The sequence below is a fragment of the Dendrobates tinctorius genome, unplaced genomic scaffold (genome assembly GCF_039654945.1).
Source record: "Dendrobates tinctorius isolate UK_male_01 unplaced genomic scaffold, ASM3965494v1 ptg000045l, whole genome shotgun sequence".
NCBI lineage: Eukaryota > Metazoa > Chordata > Amphibia > Anura > Dendrobatidae > Dendrobates > Dendrobates tinctorius.
The window spans coordinates 21,348,302-21,364,234 of record NW_027361713.1 but is presented as its reverse complement, the minus strand read 5'-3'; positions in this window follow the sequence as shown (position 1 = coordinate 21,364,234).

Genomic DNA, 15,933 nt, shown 5'->3' with positions numbered 1-15,933 from the left:
CATTCATTATTCAATAGAGCCCAATAGCAAAAATCAGGTTTTGAATGAAGAATCACATTTCTTGGTAGAATCATGCAGGATTGAAATTTTTGATGGTTTTTTACTCCTCTCAACAGCCCAAACAAGTTTCTAAAAGGATGAGTTTGCAACTACTTTACTTTTGGAGAAAATTCAAAACATTCATTATTCAATAGGGCCCAAACTATCAAAAACCAGCGGTTTCAATGAACACACATTTCTTGGTAGAATCATGCAGGACTGAAATTTTTGATGTTTTTCTACTCCTCTCATGAGCCCAAACAAGTCTCTAAAAGCATGAGTTTGCAACTACTTTACTTTTGGAGAAAATTCAAAACATTCATTATTCAATAGGGCCCAAAATATCAAAAACCAGCGGTTTGAATGAACACACATTTCTTGGTAGAATCGTGCAGGACTGAAATTTTTGATTTTTTTCTACTCCTCTCACGAGCCCAAACAAGCCTCTAAAAGGATGAGTTTGCAACTACTTTACTTTTGGAGAAAATTCAAAACATTCATTATTCAATAGAGCCCAATAGCAAAAATCAGGTTTTGAATGAAGAATCACATTTCTTGGTAAAATCATGCAGGATTGAAATTTTTGATGGTTTTTTACTCCTCTCAACAGCCCAAACAAGTTTCTAAAAGGATGAGTTTGAAACTACTTTACTTTTGGAGAAAATTCAAAACATTCATTATTCAATAGGGCCCAAACTATCAAAAACCAGCGGTTTCAATGAACACACATTTCTTGGTAGAATCATGCAGGACTGAAATTTTTGATGTTTTTCTACTCCTCTCATGAGCCCAAACAAGTCTCTAAAAGCATGAGTTTGCAACTACTTTACTTTTGGAGAAAATTCAAAACATTCATTATTCAATAGAGCCCAATAGCAAAAATCAGGTTTTGAATGAAGAATCACATTTCTTGGTAAAATCATGCAGGATTGAAATTTTTGATGGTTTTTTACTCCTCTCAACAGCCCAAACAAGTTTCTAAAAGGATGAGTTTGCAACTACTTTACTTTTGGAGAAAATTCAAAACATTCATTATTCAATAGGGCCCAAACTATCAAAAACCAGTGGTTTCAATGAACACACATTTCTTGGTAGAATCATGCAGGACTGAAATTTTTGATGTTTTTCTACTCCTCTCATGAGCCCAAACAAGTCTCTAAAAGCATGAGTTTGCAACTACTTTACTTTTGGAGAAAATTCAAAACATTCATTATTCAATAGAGCCCAATAGCAAAAATCAGGATTTGAATGAAGAATCACATTTATTGGTAAAATCATGCAGGATTGAAATTTTTGATGGTTTTTTACTCCTCTCAACAGCCCAAACAAGTTTCTAAAAGGATGAGTTTGCAACTACTTTACTTTTGGAGAAAATTCAAAACATTCATTATTCAATAGGGCCCAAACTATCAAAAACCAGCGGTTTCAATGAACACACATTTCTTGGTAGAATCATGCAGGACTGAAATTTTTGATGTTTTTCTACTCCTCTCATGAGCCCAAACAAGACTCTAAAAGCATGAGTTTGCAACTACTTTACTTTTGGAGAAAATTCAAAACATTCATTATTCAATAGAGCCCAATAGCAAAAATCAGGTTTTGAATGAAGAATCACATTTCTTGGTAAAATCATGCAGGATTGAAATTTTTGATGGTTTTTTACTCCTCTCAACAGCCCAAACAAGTTTCTAAAAGGATGAGTTTGCAACTACTTTACTTTTGGAGAAAATTCAAAACATTCATTATTCAATAGGGCCCAAACTATCAAAAACCAGCGGTTTCAATGAACACACATTTCTTGGTAGAATCATGCAGGACTGAAATTTTTGATGTTTTTCTACTCCTCTCATGAGCCCAAATAAGTCTCTAAAAGCATGAGTTTGCAACTACTTTAATTTTGGAGAAAATTCAAAACATTCATTATTCAATAGAGCCCAATAGCAAAAATCAGGTTTTGAATGAAGAATCACATTTCTTGGTAGAATCATGCAGGATTGAAATTTTTGATGGTTTTTTACTCCTCTCAACAGCCCAAACAAGTTTCTAAAAGGATGAGTTTGCAACTACTTTACTTTTGGAGAAAATTCAAAACATTCATTATTCAATAGGGCCCAAACTATCAAAAACCAGCGGTTTCAATGAACACACATTTCTTGGTAGAATCATGCAGGACTGAAATTTTTGATGTTTTTCTACTCCTCTCATGAGCCCAAACAAGTCTCTAAAAGCATGAGTTTGCAACTACTTTACTTTTGGAGAAAATTCAAAACATTCATTATTCAATAGGGCCCAAAATATCAAAAACCAGCGGTTTGAATGAACACACATTTCTTGGTAGAATCGTGCAGGACTGAAATTTTTGATTTTTTTCTACTCCTCTCACGAGCCCAAACAAGCCTCTAAAAGGATGAGTTTGCAACTACTTTACTTTTGGAGAAAATTCAAAACATTCATTATTCAATAGAGCCCAATAGCAAAAACCAGCGTTTTGAATGAAGAATCACATTTCTTGGTAGAATCATGCAGGATTGAAATTTTTGATGGTTTTTTACTCCTCTCAACAGCCCAAACAAGTTTCTAAAAGGATGAGTTTGCAACTACTTTACTTTTGGAGAAAATTCAAAACATTCATTTTTCAATAGGGCCCAAACTATCAAAAACCAGCGGATTGAATGAACACACATTTCTTGGTAGAATCATGCAGGACTGAAATTTTTGATGTTTTTCTACTCCTCTCATGAGCCCAAACAAGTCTCTAAAAGCATGAGTTTGCAACTACTTTACTTTTGGAGAAAATTCAAAACATTCATTATTCAATAGGGCCCAAACTATCAAAAACCAGCGGTTTCAATGAACACACATTTCTTGGTAGAATCATGCAGGACTGAAATTTTTGATGTTTTTCTACTCCTCTCATGAGCCCAAACAAGTCTCTAAAAGCATGAGTTTGCAACTACTTTACTTTTGGAGAAAATTCAAAACATTCATTATTCAATAGGGCCCAAAATATCAAAAACCAGCGGTTTGAATGAACACACATTTCTTGGTAGAATCGTGCAGGACTGAAATTTTTGATTTTTTTCTACTCCTCTCATGAGCCCAAACAAGTCTCTAAAAGGATGAGTTTGCAACTACTTTACTTTTGGAGAAAATTCAAAACATTCATTATTCAATAGAGCCCAATAGCAAAAACCAGCGTTTTGAATGAAGAATCACATTTCTTGGTAGAATCATGCAGGATTGACATTTCTGATGGTTTTTTACTCCTCTCAACAACCCAAACAAGTTTCTAAAAGGATGAGTTTGCAACTACTTTACTTTTGGAGAAAATTCAAAACATTCATTATTCAATAGGGCCCAAACTATCAAAAACCAGCGGTTTCAATGAACACACATTTCTTGGTAGAATCATGCAGGACTGAAATTTTTGATGTTTTTCTACTCCTCTCATGAGCCCAAACAAGACTCTAAAAGCATGAGTTTGCAACTACTTTACTTTTGGAGAAAATTCAAAACATTCATTATTCAATAGAGCCCAATAGCAAAAATCAGGTTTTGAATGAAGAATCACATTTCTTGGTAAAATCATGCAGGATTGAAATTTTTGATGGTTTTTTACTCCTCTCAACAGCCCAAACAAGTTTCTAAAAGGATGAGTTTGCAACTACTTTACTTTTGGAGAAAATTCAAAACATTCATTATTCAATAGGGCCCAAACTATCAAAAACCAGTGGTTTGAATGAACACACATTTCTTGGTAGAATCATGCAGGACTGAAATTTTTGATGTTTTTCTACTCCTCTCATGAGCCCAAACAAGTCTCTAAAAGCATGAGTTTGCAACTACTTTACTTTTGGAGAAAATTCAAAACATTCATTATTCAATAGAGCCCAATAGCAAAAATCAGGTTTTGAATGAAGAATCACATTTCTTGGTAAAATCATGCAGGATTGAAATTTTTGATGGTTTTTTACTCCTCTCAACAGCCCAAACAAGTTTCTAAAAGGATGAGTTTGCAACTACTTTACTTTTGGAGAAAATTCAAAACATTCATTATTCAATAGGGCCCAAACTATCAAAAACCAGCGGTTTCAATGAACACACATTTCTTGGTAGAATCATGCAGGACTGAAATTTTTGATGTTTTTCTACTCCTCTCATGAGCCCAAACAAGTCTCTAAAAGCATGAGTTTGCAACTACTTTACTTTTGGAGAAAATTCAAAACATTCACTATTCAATAGAACCCAATAGCAAAAATCAGGTTTTGAATGAAGAATCACATTTCTTGGTAAAATCATGCAGGATTGAAATTTTTGATGGTTTTTTACTCCTCTCAACAGCCCAAACAAGTTTCTAAAAGGATGAGTTTGCAACTACTTTACTTTTGGAGAAAATTCAAAACATTCATTATTCAATAGGGCCCAAACTATCAAAAACCAGCGGTTTCAATGAACACACATTTCTTGGTAGAATCATGCAGGACTGAAATTTTTGATGTTTTTCTACTCCTCTCATGAGCCCAAACAAGTCTCTAAAAGCATGAGTTTGCAACTACTTTACTTTTGGAGAAAATTCAAAACATTCATTATTCAATAGAGCCCAATAGCAAAAATCAGGTTTTGAATGAAGAATCACATTTCTTGGTAGAATCATGCAGGATTGAAATTTTTGATGGTTTTTTACTCCTCTCAACAGCCCAAACAAGTTTCTAAAAGGATGAGTTTGCAACTACTTTACTTTTGGAGAAAATTCAAAACATTCATTATTCAATAGGGCCCAAACTATCAAAAACCAGCGGTTTCAATGAACACACATTTCTTGGTAGAATCATGCAGGACTGAAATTTTTGATGTTTTTCTACTCCTCTCATGAGCCCAAACAAGTCTCTAAAAGCATGAGTTTGCAACTACTTTACTTTTGGAGAAAATTCAAAACATTCATTATTCAATAGGGCCCAAAATATCAAAAACCAGCGGTTTGAATGAACACACATTTCTTGGTAGAATCGTGCAGGACTGAAATTTTTTATGTTTTTCTACTCCTCTCATGAGCCCAAACAAGTCTCTAAAAGGATGAGTTTGCAACTACTTTACTTTTGGAGAAAATTCAAAACATTCATTATTCAATAGAGCCCAATAGCAAAAACCAGCGTTTTGAATGAAGAATCACATTTCTTGGTAGAATCATGCAGGATTGAAATTTTTGATGGTTTTTTACTCCTCTCAACAGCCCAAACAAGTTTCTAAAAGGATGAGTTTGCAACTACTTTACTTTTGGAGAAAATTCAAAACATTCATTATTCAATAGGGCCCAAACTATCAAAAACCAGCGGTTTCAATGAACACACATTTCTTGGTAGAATCATGCAGGACTGAAATTTTTGATGTTTTTCTACTCCTCTCATGAGCCCAAACAAGACTCTAAAAGCATGAGTTTGCAACTACTTTACTTTTGGAGAAAATTCAAAACATTCATTATTCAATAGAGCCCAATAGCAAAAATCAGGTTTTGAATGAAGAATCACATTTCTTGGTAAAATCATGCAGGATTGAAATTTTTGATGGTTTTTTACTCCTCTCAACAGCCCAAACAAGTTTCTAAAAGGATGAGTTTGCAACTACTTTACTTTTGGAGAAAATTCAAAACATTCATTATTCAATAGGGCCCAAACTATCAAAAACCAGCGGCTTCAATGAACACACATTTCTTGGTAGAATCATGCAGGACTGAAATTTTTGATGTTTTTCTACTCCTCTCATGAGCCCAAACAAGACTCTAAAAGCATGAGTTTGCAACTACTTTACTTTTGGAGAAAATTCAAAACATTCATTATTCAATAGAGCCCAATAGCAAAAATCAGGTTTTGAATGAAGAATCGCATTTCTTGGTAAAATCATGCAGGATTGAAATTTTTGATGGTTTTTTACTCCTCTCAACAGCCCAAACAAGTTTCTAAAAGGATGAGTTTGCAACTACTTTACTTTTGGAGAAAATTCAAAACATTCATTATTCAATAGGGCCCAAACTATCAAAAACCAGCGGTTTCAATGAACACACAATTCTTGGTAGAATCATGCAGGACTGAAATTTTTGATGTTTTTCTACTCCTCTCATGAGCCCAAACAAGTCTCTAAAAGCATGAGTTTGCAACTACTTTACTTTTGGAGAAAATTCAAAACATTCATTATTCAATAGAGCCCAATAGCAAAAATCAGGTTTTGAATGAAGAATCACATTTCTTGGTAAAATCATGCAGGATTGAAATTTTTGATGGTTTTTTACTCCTCTCAACAGCCCAAACAAGTTTCTAAAAGGATGAGTTTGCAACTACTTTACTTTTGGAGAAAATTCAAAACATTCATTATTCAATAGGGCCCAAACTATCAAAAACCAGCGGTTTCAATGAACACACATTTCTTGGTAGAATCATGCAGGACTGAAATTTTTGATGTTTTTCTACTCCTCTCATGAGCCCAAACAAGTCTCTAAAAGCATGAGTTTGCAACTACTTTACTTTTGGAGAAAATTCAAAACATTCATTATTCAATAGAGCCCAATAGCAAAAATCAGGTTTTGAATGAAGAATCACATTTCTTGGTAAAATCATGCAGGATTGAAATTTTTGATGGTTTTTTACTCCTCTCAACAGCCCAAACAAGTTTCTAAAAGGATGAGTTTGCAACTACTTTACTTTTGGAGAAAATTCAAAACATTCATTATTCAATAGGGCCCAAACTATCAAAAACCAGCGGTTTCAATGAACACACATTTCTTGGTAGAATCATGCAGGACTGAAATTTTTGATGTTTTTCTACTCCTCTCATGAGCCCAAACAAGTCTCTAAAAGCATGAGTTTGCAACTACTTTACTTTTGGAGAAAATTCAAAACATTCATTATTCAATAGGGCCCAAACTATCAAAAACCAGCGGTTTCAATGAACACACATTTCTTGGTAGAATCATGCAGGACTGAAATTTTTGATGTTTTTCTACTCCTCTCATGAGCCCAAACAAGTCTCTAAAAGGATGAGTTTGCAACTACTTTACTTTTGGAGAAAATTCAAAACATTCATTATTCAATAGGGCCCAAAATATCAAAAACCAGCGGTTTGAATGAACACACATTTCTTGGTAGAATCGTGCAGGACTGAAATTTTTTATGTTTTTCTACTCCTCTCATGAGCCCAAACAAGTCTCTAAAAGGATGAGTTTGCAACTACTTTACTTTTGGAGAAAATTCAAAACATTCATTATTCAATAGAGCCCAATAGCAAAAATCAGGTTTTGAATGAAGAATCACATTTCTTGGTAGAATCATGCAGGATTGAAATTTTTGATGGTTTTTTACTCCTCTCAACAGCCCAAACAAGTTTCTAAAAGGATGAGTTTGCAACTACTTTACTTTTGGAGAAAATTCAAAACATTCATTATTCAATAGGGCCCAAACTATGAAAAACCAGCGGTTTCAATGAACACACATTTCTTGGTAGAATCATGCAGGACTGAAATTTTTGATGTTTTTCTACTCCTCTCATGAGCCCAAACAAGTCTCTAAAAGCATGAGTTTGCAACTACTTTACTTTTGGAGAAAATTCAAAACATTCATTATTCAATAGAGCCCAATAGCAAAAATCAGGTTTTGAATGAAGAATCACATTTCTTGGTAAAATCATGCAGGATTGAAATTTTTGATGGTTTTTTACTCCTCTCAACAGCCCAAACAAGTTTCTAAAAGGATGAGTTTGCAACTACTTTACTTTTGGAGAAAATTCAAAACATTCATTATTCAATAGGGCCCAAACTATCAAAAACCAGCGGTTTCAATGAACACACATTTCTTGGTAGAATCATGCAGGACTGAAATTTTTGATGTTTTTCTACTCCTCTCATGAGCCCAAACAAGTCTCTAAAAGCATGAGTTTGCAACTACTTTACTTTTGGAAAAAATTCAAAACATTCACTTTTCACTAGAGCCCAATAGCAAAAATCAGGTTTTGAATGAAGAATCACATTTCTTGGTAGAATCATGCTGCATTGAAATTTTTGATGGTTTTTTACTCCTCTCAAAAGCCCAAACAAGTTTCTAAAAGGATGAGTGTGCAACTACTTTACTTTTGGAGAAAATTCAAAACATTCATTATTCAATAGGGCCCAAACTATCAAAAACCAGCGGTTTCAATGAACACACATTTCTTGGTAGAATCATGCAGGACTGAAATTTTTGATGTTTTTCTACTCCTCTCATGAGCCCAAACAAGTCTCTAAAAGCATGAGTTTGCAACTACTTTACTTTTGGAGAAAATTCAAAACATTCATTATTCAATAGAGCCCAATAGCCAAAATCAGGTTTTGAATGAAGAATCACATTTCTTGGTAAAATCATGCAGGATTGAAATTTTTGATGGTTTTTTACTCCTCTCAACAGCCCAAACAAGTTTCTAAAAGGATGAGTTTGCAACTACTTTACTTTTGGAGAAAATTCAAAACATTCATTATTCAATAGGGCCCAAACTATCAAAAACCAGCGGTTTCAATGAACACACATTTCTTGGTAGAATCATGCAGGACTGAAATTTTTGATGTTTTTCTACTCCTCTCATGAGCCCAAACAAGTCTCTAAAAGCATGAGTTTGCAACTACTTTACTTTTGGAGAAAATTCAAAACATTCACTTTTCACTAGAGCCCAATAGCAAAAATCAGGTTTTGAATGAAGAATCACATTTCTTGGTAGAATCATGCTGCATTGAAATTTTTGATGGTTTTTTACTCCTCTCAACAGCCCAAACAAGTTTCTAAAAGGATGAGTTTGCAACTACTTTACTTTTGGAGAAAATTCAAAACATTCATTATTCAATAGGGTCCAAACTATCAAAAACCAGCGGTTTCAATGAACACACATTTCTTGGTAGAATCATGCAGGACTGAAATTTTTGATGTTTTTCTACTCCTCTCATGAGCCCAAACAAGTCTCTAAAAGCATGAGTTTGCAACTACTTTACTTTTGGAGAAAATTCAAAACATTCATTATTCAATAGAGCCCAATAGCAAAAATCAGGTTTTGAATGAAGAATCACATTTCTTGGTAAAATCATGCAGGATTGAAATTTTTGATGGTTTTTTACTCCTCTCAACAGCCCAAACAAGTTTCTAAAAGGATGAGTTTGCAACTACTTTACTTTTGGAGAAAATTCAAAACATTCATTATTCAATAGGGCCCAAACTATCAAAAACCAGCGGTTTCAATGAACACACATTTCTTGGTAGAATCATGCAGGACTGAAATTTTTGATGTTTTTCTACTCCTCTCATGAGCCCAAACAAGTCTCTAAAAGCATGAGTTTGCAACTACTTTACTTTTGGAGAAAATTCAAAACATTCATTATTCAATAGGGCCCAAACTATCAAAAACCAGCGGTTTCAATGAACACACATTTCTTGGTAGAATCATGCAGGACTGAAATTTTTGATGTTTTTCTACTCCTCTCATGAGCCCAAACAAGTCTCTAAAAAGATGAGTTTGCAACTACTTTACTTTTGGAGAAAATTCAAAACATTCATTATTCAATAGGGCCCAAAATATCAAAAACCAGCGGTTTGAATGAACACACATTTCTTGGTAGAATCGTGCAGGACTGAAATTTTTTATGTTTTTCTACTCCTCTCATGAGCCCAAACAAGTCTCTAAAAGGATGAGTTTGCAACTACTTTACTTTTGGAGAAAATTCAAAACATTCATTATTCAATAGAGCCCAATAGCAAAAACCAGCGTTTTGAATGAAGAATCACATTTCTTGGTAGAATCATGCAGGATTGAAATTTTTGATGGTTTTTTACTCCTCTCAACAGCCCAAACAAGTTTCTAAAAGGATGAGTTTGCAACTACTTTACTTTTGGAGAAAATTCAAAACATTCATTATTCAATAGGGCCCAAACTATCAAAAACCAGCGGTTTCAATGAACACACATTTCTTGGTAGAATCATGCAGGACTGAAATTTTTGATGTTTTTCTACTCCTCTCATGAGCCCAAACAAGTCTCTAAAAGCATGAGTTTGCAACTACTTTACTTTTGGAGAAAATTCAAAACATTCATTATTCAATAGAGCCCAATAGCAAAAATCAGGTTTTGAATGAAGAATCACATTTCTTGGTAAAATCATGCAGGATTGAAATTTTTGATGGTTTTTTACTCCTCTCAACAGCCCAAACAAGTTTCTAAAAGGATGAGTTTGCAACTACTTTACTTTTGGAGAAAATTCAAAACATTCATTATTCAATAGGGCCCAAACTATCAAAAACCAGCGGTTTCAATGAACACACATTTCTTGGTAGAATCATGCAGGACTGAAATTTTTGATGTTTTTCTACTCCTCTCATGAGCCCAAACAAGTCTCTAAAAGCATGAGTTTGCAACTACTTTACTTTTGGAGAAAATTCAAAACATTCATTATTCAATAGAGCCCAATAGCCAAAATCAGGTTTTGAATGAAGAATCACATTTCTTGGTAAAATCATGCAGGATTGAAATTTTTGATGGTTTTTTACTCCTCTCAACAGCCCAAACAAGTTTCTAAAAGGATGAGTTTGCAACTACTTTACTTTTGGAGAAAATTCAAAACATTCATTATTCAATAGGGCCCAAACTATCAAAAACCAGCGGTTTCAATGAACACACATTTCTTGGTAGAATCATGCAGGACTGAAATTTTTGATGTTTTTCTACTCCTCTCATGAGCCCAAACAAGTCTCTAAAAGCATGAGTTTGCAACTACTTTACTTTTGGAGAAAATTCAAAACATTCACTTTTCACTAGAGCCCAATAGCAAAAATCAGGTTTTGAATGAAGAATCACATTTCTTGGTAGAATCATGCTGCATTGAAATTTTTGATGGTTTTTTACTCCTCTCAACAGCCCAAACAAGTTTCTAAAAGGATGAGTTTGCAACTACTTTACTTTTGGAGAAAATTCAAAACATTCATTATTCAATAGGGTCCAAACTATCAAAAACCAGCGGTTTCAATGAACACACATTTCTTGGTAGAATCATGCAGGACTGAAATTTTTGATGTTTTTCTACTCCTCTCATGAGCCCAAACAAGTCTCTAAAAGCATGAGTTTGCAACTACTTTACTTTTGGAGAAAATTCAAAACATTCATTATTCAATAGAGCCCAATAGCAAAAATCAGGTTTTGAATGAAGAATCACATTTCTTGGTAAAATCATGCAGGATTGAAATTTTTGATGGTTTTTTACTCCTCTCAACAGCCCAAACAAGTTTCTAAAAGGATGAGTTTGCAACTACTTTACTTTTGGAGAAAATTCAAAACATTCATTATTCAATAGGGCCCAAACTATCAAAAACCAGCGGTTTCAATGAACACACATTTCTTGGTAGAATCATGCAGGACTGAAATTTTTGATGTTTTTCTACTCCTCTCATGAGCCCAAACAAGTCTCTAAAAGCATGAGTTTGCAACTACTTTACTTTTGGAGAAAATTCAAAACATTCATTATTCAATAGGGCCCAAACTATCAAAAACCAGCGGTTTCAATGAACACACATTTCTTGGTAGAATCATGCAGGACTGAAATTTTTGATGTTTTTCTACTCCTCTCATGAGCCCAAACAAGTCTCTAAAAAGATGAGTTTGCAACTACTTTACTTTTGGAGAAAATTCAAAACATTCATTATTCAATAGGGCCCAAAATATCAAAAACCAGCGGTTTGAATGAACACACATTTCTTGGTAGAATCGTGCAGGACTGAAATTTTTTATGTTTTTCTACTCCTCTCATGAGCCCAAACAAGTCTCTAAAAGGATGAGTTTGCAACTACTTTACTTTTGGAGAAAATTCAAAACATTCATTATTCAATAGAGCCCAATAGCAAAAACAAGCGTTTTGAATGAAGAATCACATTTCTTGGTAGAATCATGCAGGATTGAAATTTTTGATGGTTTTTTACTCCTCTCAACAGCCCAAACAAGTTTCTAAAAGGATGAGTTTGCAACTACTTTACTTTTGGAGAAAATTCAAAACATTCATTATTCAATAGGGCCCAAACTATCAAAAACCAGCGGTTTCAATGAACACACATTTCTTGGTAGAATCATGCAGGACTGAAATTTTTGATGTTTTTCTACTCCTCTCATGAGCCCAAACAAGTCTCTAAAAGCATGAGTTTGCAACTACTTTACTTTTGGAGAAAATTCAAAACATTCATTATTCAATAGAGCCCAATAGCAAAAATCAGGTTTTGAATGAAGAATCACATTTCTTGGTAAAATCATGCAGGATTGAAATTTTTGATGGTTTTTTACTCCTCTCAACAGCCCAAACAAGTTTCTAAAAGGATGAGTTTGCAACTACTTTACTTTTGGAGAAAATTCAAAACATTCATTATTCAATAGGGCCCAAACTATCAAAAACCAGCGGTTTCAATGAACACACATTTCTTGGTAGAATCATGCAGGACTGAAATTTTTGATGTTTTTCTACTCCTCTCATGAGCCCAAACAAGTCTCTAAAAGCATGAGTTTGCAACTACTTTACTTTTGGAAAAAATTCAAAACATTCACTTTTCACTAGAGCCCAATAGCAAAAATCAGGTTTTGAATGAAGAATCACATTTCTTGGTAGAATCATGCTGCATTGAAATTTTTGATGGTTTTTTACTCCTCTCAAAAGCCCAAACAAGTTTCTAAAAGGATGAGTGTGCAACTACTTTACTTTTGGAGAAAATTCAAAACATTCATTATTCAATAGGGCCCAAACTATCAAAAACCAGCGGTTTCAATGAACACACATTTCTTGGTAGAATCATGCAGGACTGAAATTTTTGATGTTTTTCTACTCCTCTCATGAGCCCAAACAAGTCTCTAAAAGCATGAGTTTGCAACTACTTTACTTTTGGAGAAAATTCAAAACATTCATTATTCAATAGAGCCCAATAGCAAAAATCAGGTTTTGAATGAAGATTCACATTTCTTGGTAGAATCATGCAGGATTGAAATTTTTGATGGTTTTTTACTCCTCTCAACAGCCCAAACAAGTTTCTAAAAGGATGAGTTTGCAACTACTTTACTTTTGGAGAAAATTCAAAACATTCATTATTCAATAGGGCCCAAACTATCAAAAACCAGCGGTTTCAATGAACACACATTTTTTGGTAGAATCATGCAGGACTGAAATTTTTGATGTTTTTCTACTCCTCTCATGAGCCCAAACAAGTCTCTAAAAGCATGAGTTTGCAACTACTTTACTTTTGGAGAAAATTCAAAACATTCATTATTCAATAGAGCCCAATAGCAAAAATCAGGTTTTGAATGAAGAATCACATTTCTTGGTAAAATCATGCAGGATTGAAATTTTTGATGGTTTTTTACTCCTCTCAACAGCCCAAACAAGTTTCTAAAAGGATGAGTTTGCAACTACTTTACTTTTGGAGAAAATTCAAAACATTCATTATTCAATAGGGCCCAAACTATCAAAAACCAGCGGTTTCAATGAACACACAATTCTTGTTAGAATCATGCAGGACTGAAATTTTTGATGTTTTTCTACTCCTCTCATGAGCCCAAACAAGTCTCTAAAAGCATGAGTTTGCAACTACTTTACTTTTGGAGAAAATTCAAAACATTCATTATTCAATAGAGCCCAATAGCAAAAATCAGGTTTTGAATGAAGAATCACATTTCTTGGTAAAATCATGCAGGATTGAAATTTTTGATGGTTTTTTACTCCTCTCAACAGCCCAAACAAGTTTCTAAAAGGATGAGTTTGCAACTACTTTACTTTTGGAGAAAATTCAAAACATTCATTATTCAATAGGGCCCAAACTATCAAAAACCAGTGGTTTCAATGAACACACATTTCTTGGTAGAATCATGCAGGACTGAAATTTTTGATGTTTTTCTACTCCTCTCATGAGCCCAAACAAGTCTCTAAAAGCATGAGTTTGCAACTACTTTACTTTTGGAGAAAATTCAAAACATTCATTATTCAATAGAGCCCAATAGCAAAAATCAGGTTTTGAATGAAGAATCACATTTCTTGGTAAAATCATGCAGGATTGAAATTTTTGATGGTTTTTTACTCCTCTCAACAGCCCAAACAAGTTTCTAAAAGGATGAGTTTGCAACTACTTTACTTTTGGAGAAAATTCAAAACATTCATTATTCAATAGGGCCCAAAATATCAAAAACCAGCGGTTTGAATGAACACACATTTCTTGGTAGAATCGTGCAGGACTGAAATTTTTTATGTTTTTCTACTCCTCTCATGAGCCCAAACAAGTCTCTAAAAGGATGAGTTTGCAACTACTTTACTTTTGGAGAAAATTCAAAACATTCATTATTCAATAGAGCCCAATAGCAAAAACCAGCGTTTTGAATGAAGAATCACATTTCTTGGTAGAATCATGCAGGATTGAAATTTTTGATGGTTTTTTACTCCTCTCAACAGCCCAAACAAGTTTCTAAAAGGATGAGTTTGCAACTACTTTACTTTTGGAGAAAATTCAAAACATTCATTATTCAATAGGGCCCAAACTGTCAAAAACCAGCGGTTTCAATGAACACACATTTCTTGGTAGAATCATGCAGGACTGAAATTTTTGATGTTTTTCTACTCCTCTCATGAGCCCAAACAAGTCTCTAAAAGCATGAGTTTGCAACTACTTTACTTTTGGAGAAAATTCAAAACATTCATTATTCAATAGAGCCCAATAGCAAAAATCAGGTTTTGAATGAAGAATCACATTTCTTGGTAAAATCATGCAGGATTGAAATTTTTGATGGTTTTTTACTCCTCTCAACAGCCCAAACAAGTTTCTAAAAGGATGAGTTTGCAACTACTTTACTTTTGGAGAAAATTCAAAACATTCATTATTCAATAGGGCCCAAACTATCAAAAACCAGCGGTTTCAATGAACACACATTTCTTGGTAGAATCATGCAGGACTGAAATTTTTGATGTTTTTCTACTCCTCTCATGAGCCCAAACAAGTCTCTAAAAGCATGAGTTTGCAACTACTTTACTTTTGGAAAAAATTCAAAACATTCACTTTTCACTAGAGCCCAATAGCAAAAATCAGGTTTTGAATGAAGAATCACATTTCTTGGTAGAATCATGCTGCATTGAAATTTTTGATGGTTTTTTACTCCTCTCAACAGCCCAAACAAGTTTCTAAAAGGATGAGTGTGCAACTACTTTACTTTTGGAGAAAATTCAAAACATTCATTATTCAATAGGGCCCAAACTATCAAAAACCAGCGGTTTCAATGAACACACATTTCTTGGTAGAATCATGCAGGACTGAAATTTTTGATGTTTTTCTACTCCTCTCATGAGCCCAAACAAGTCTCTAAAAGCATGAGTTTGCAACTACTTTACTTTTGGAGAAAATTCAAAACATTCATTATTCAATAGAGCCCAATAGCAAAAATCAGGTTTTGAATGAAGATTCACATTTCTTGGTAGAATCATGCAGGATTGAAATTTGTGATGGTTTTTTACTCCTCTCAACAGCCCAAACAAGTTTCTAAAAGGATGAGTTTGCAACTACTTTACTTTTGGAGAAAATTCAAAACATTCATTATTCAATAGGGCCCAAACTATCAAAAACCAGCGGTTTCAATGAACACACATTTTTTGGTAGAATCATGCAGGACTGAAATTTTTGATGTTTTTCTACTCCTCTCATGAGCCCAAACAAGTCTCTAAAAGCATGAGTTTGCAACTACTTTACTTTTGGAAAAAATTCAAAACATTCATTATTCAATAGAGCCCAATAGCAAAAATCAGGTTTTGAATGAAGAATCACATTTCTTGGTAAAATCATGCAGGATTGAAATTTTTGATGGTTTTTTACTCCTCTCAACAGCCCAAACA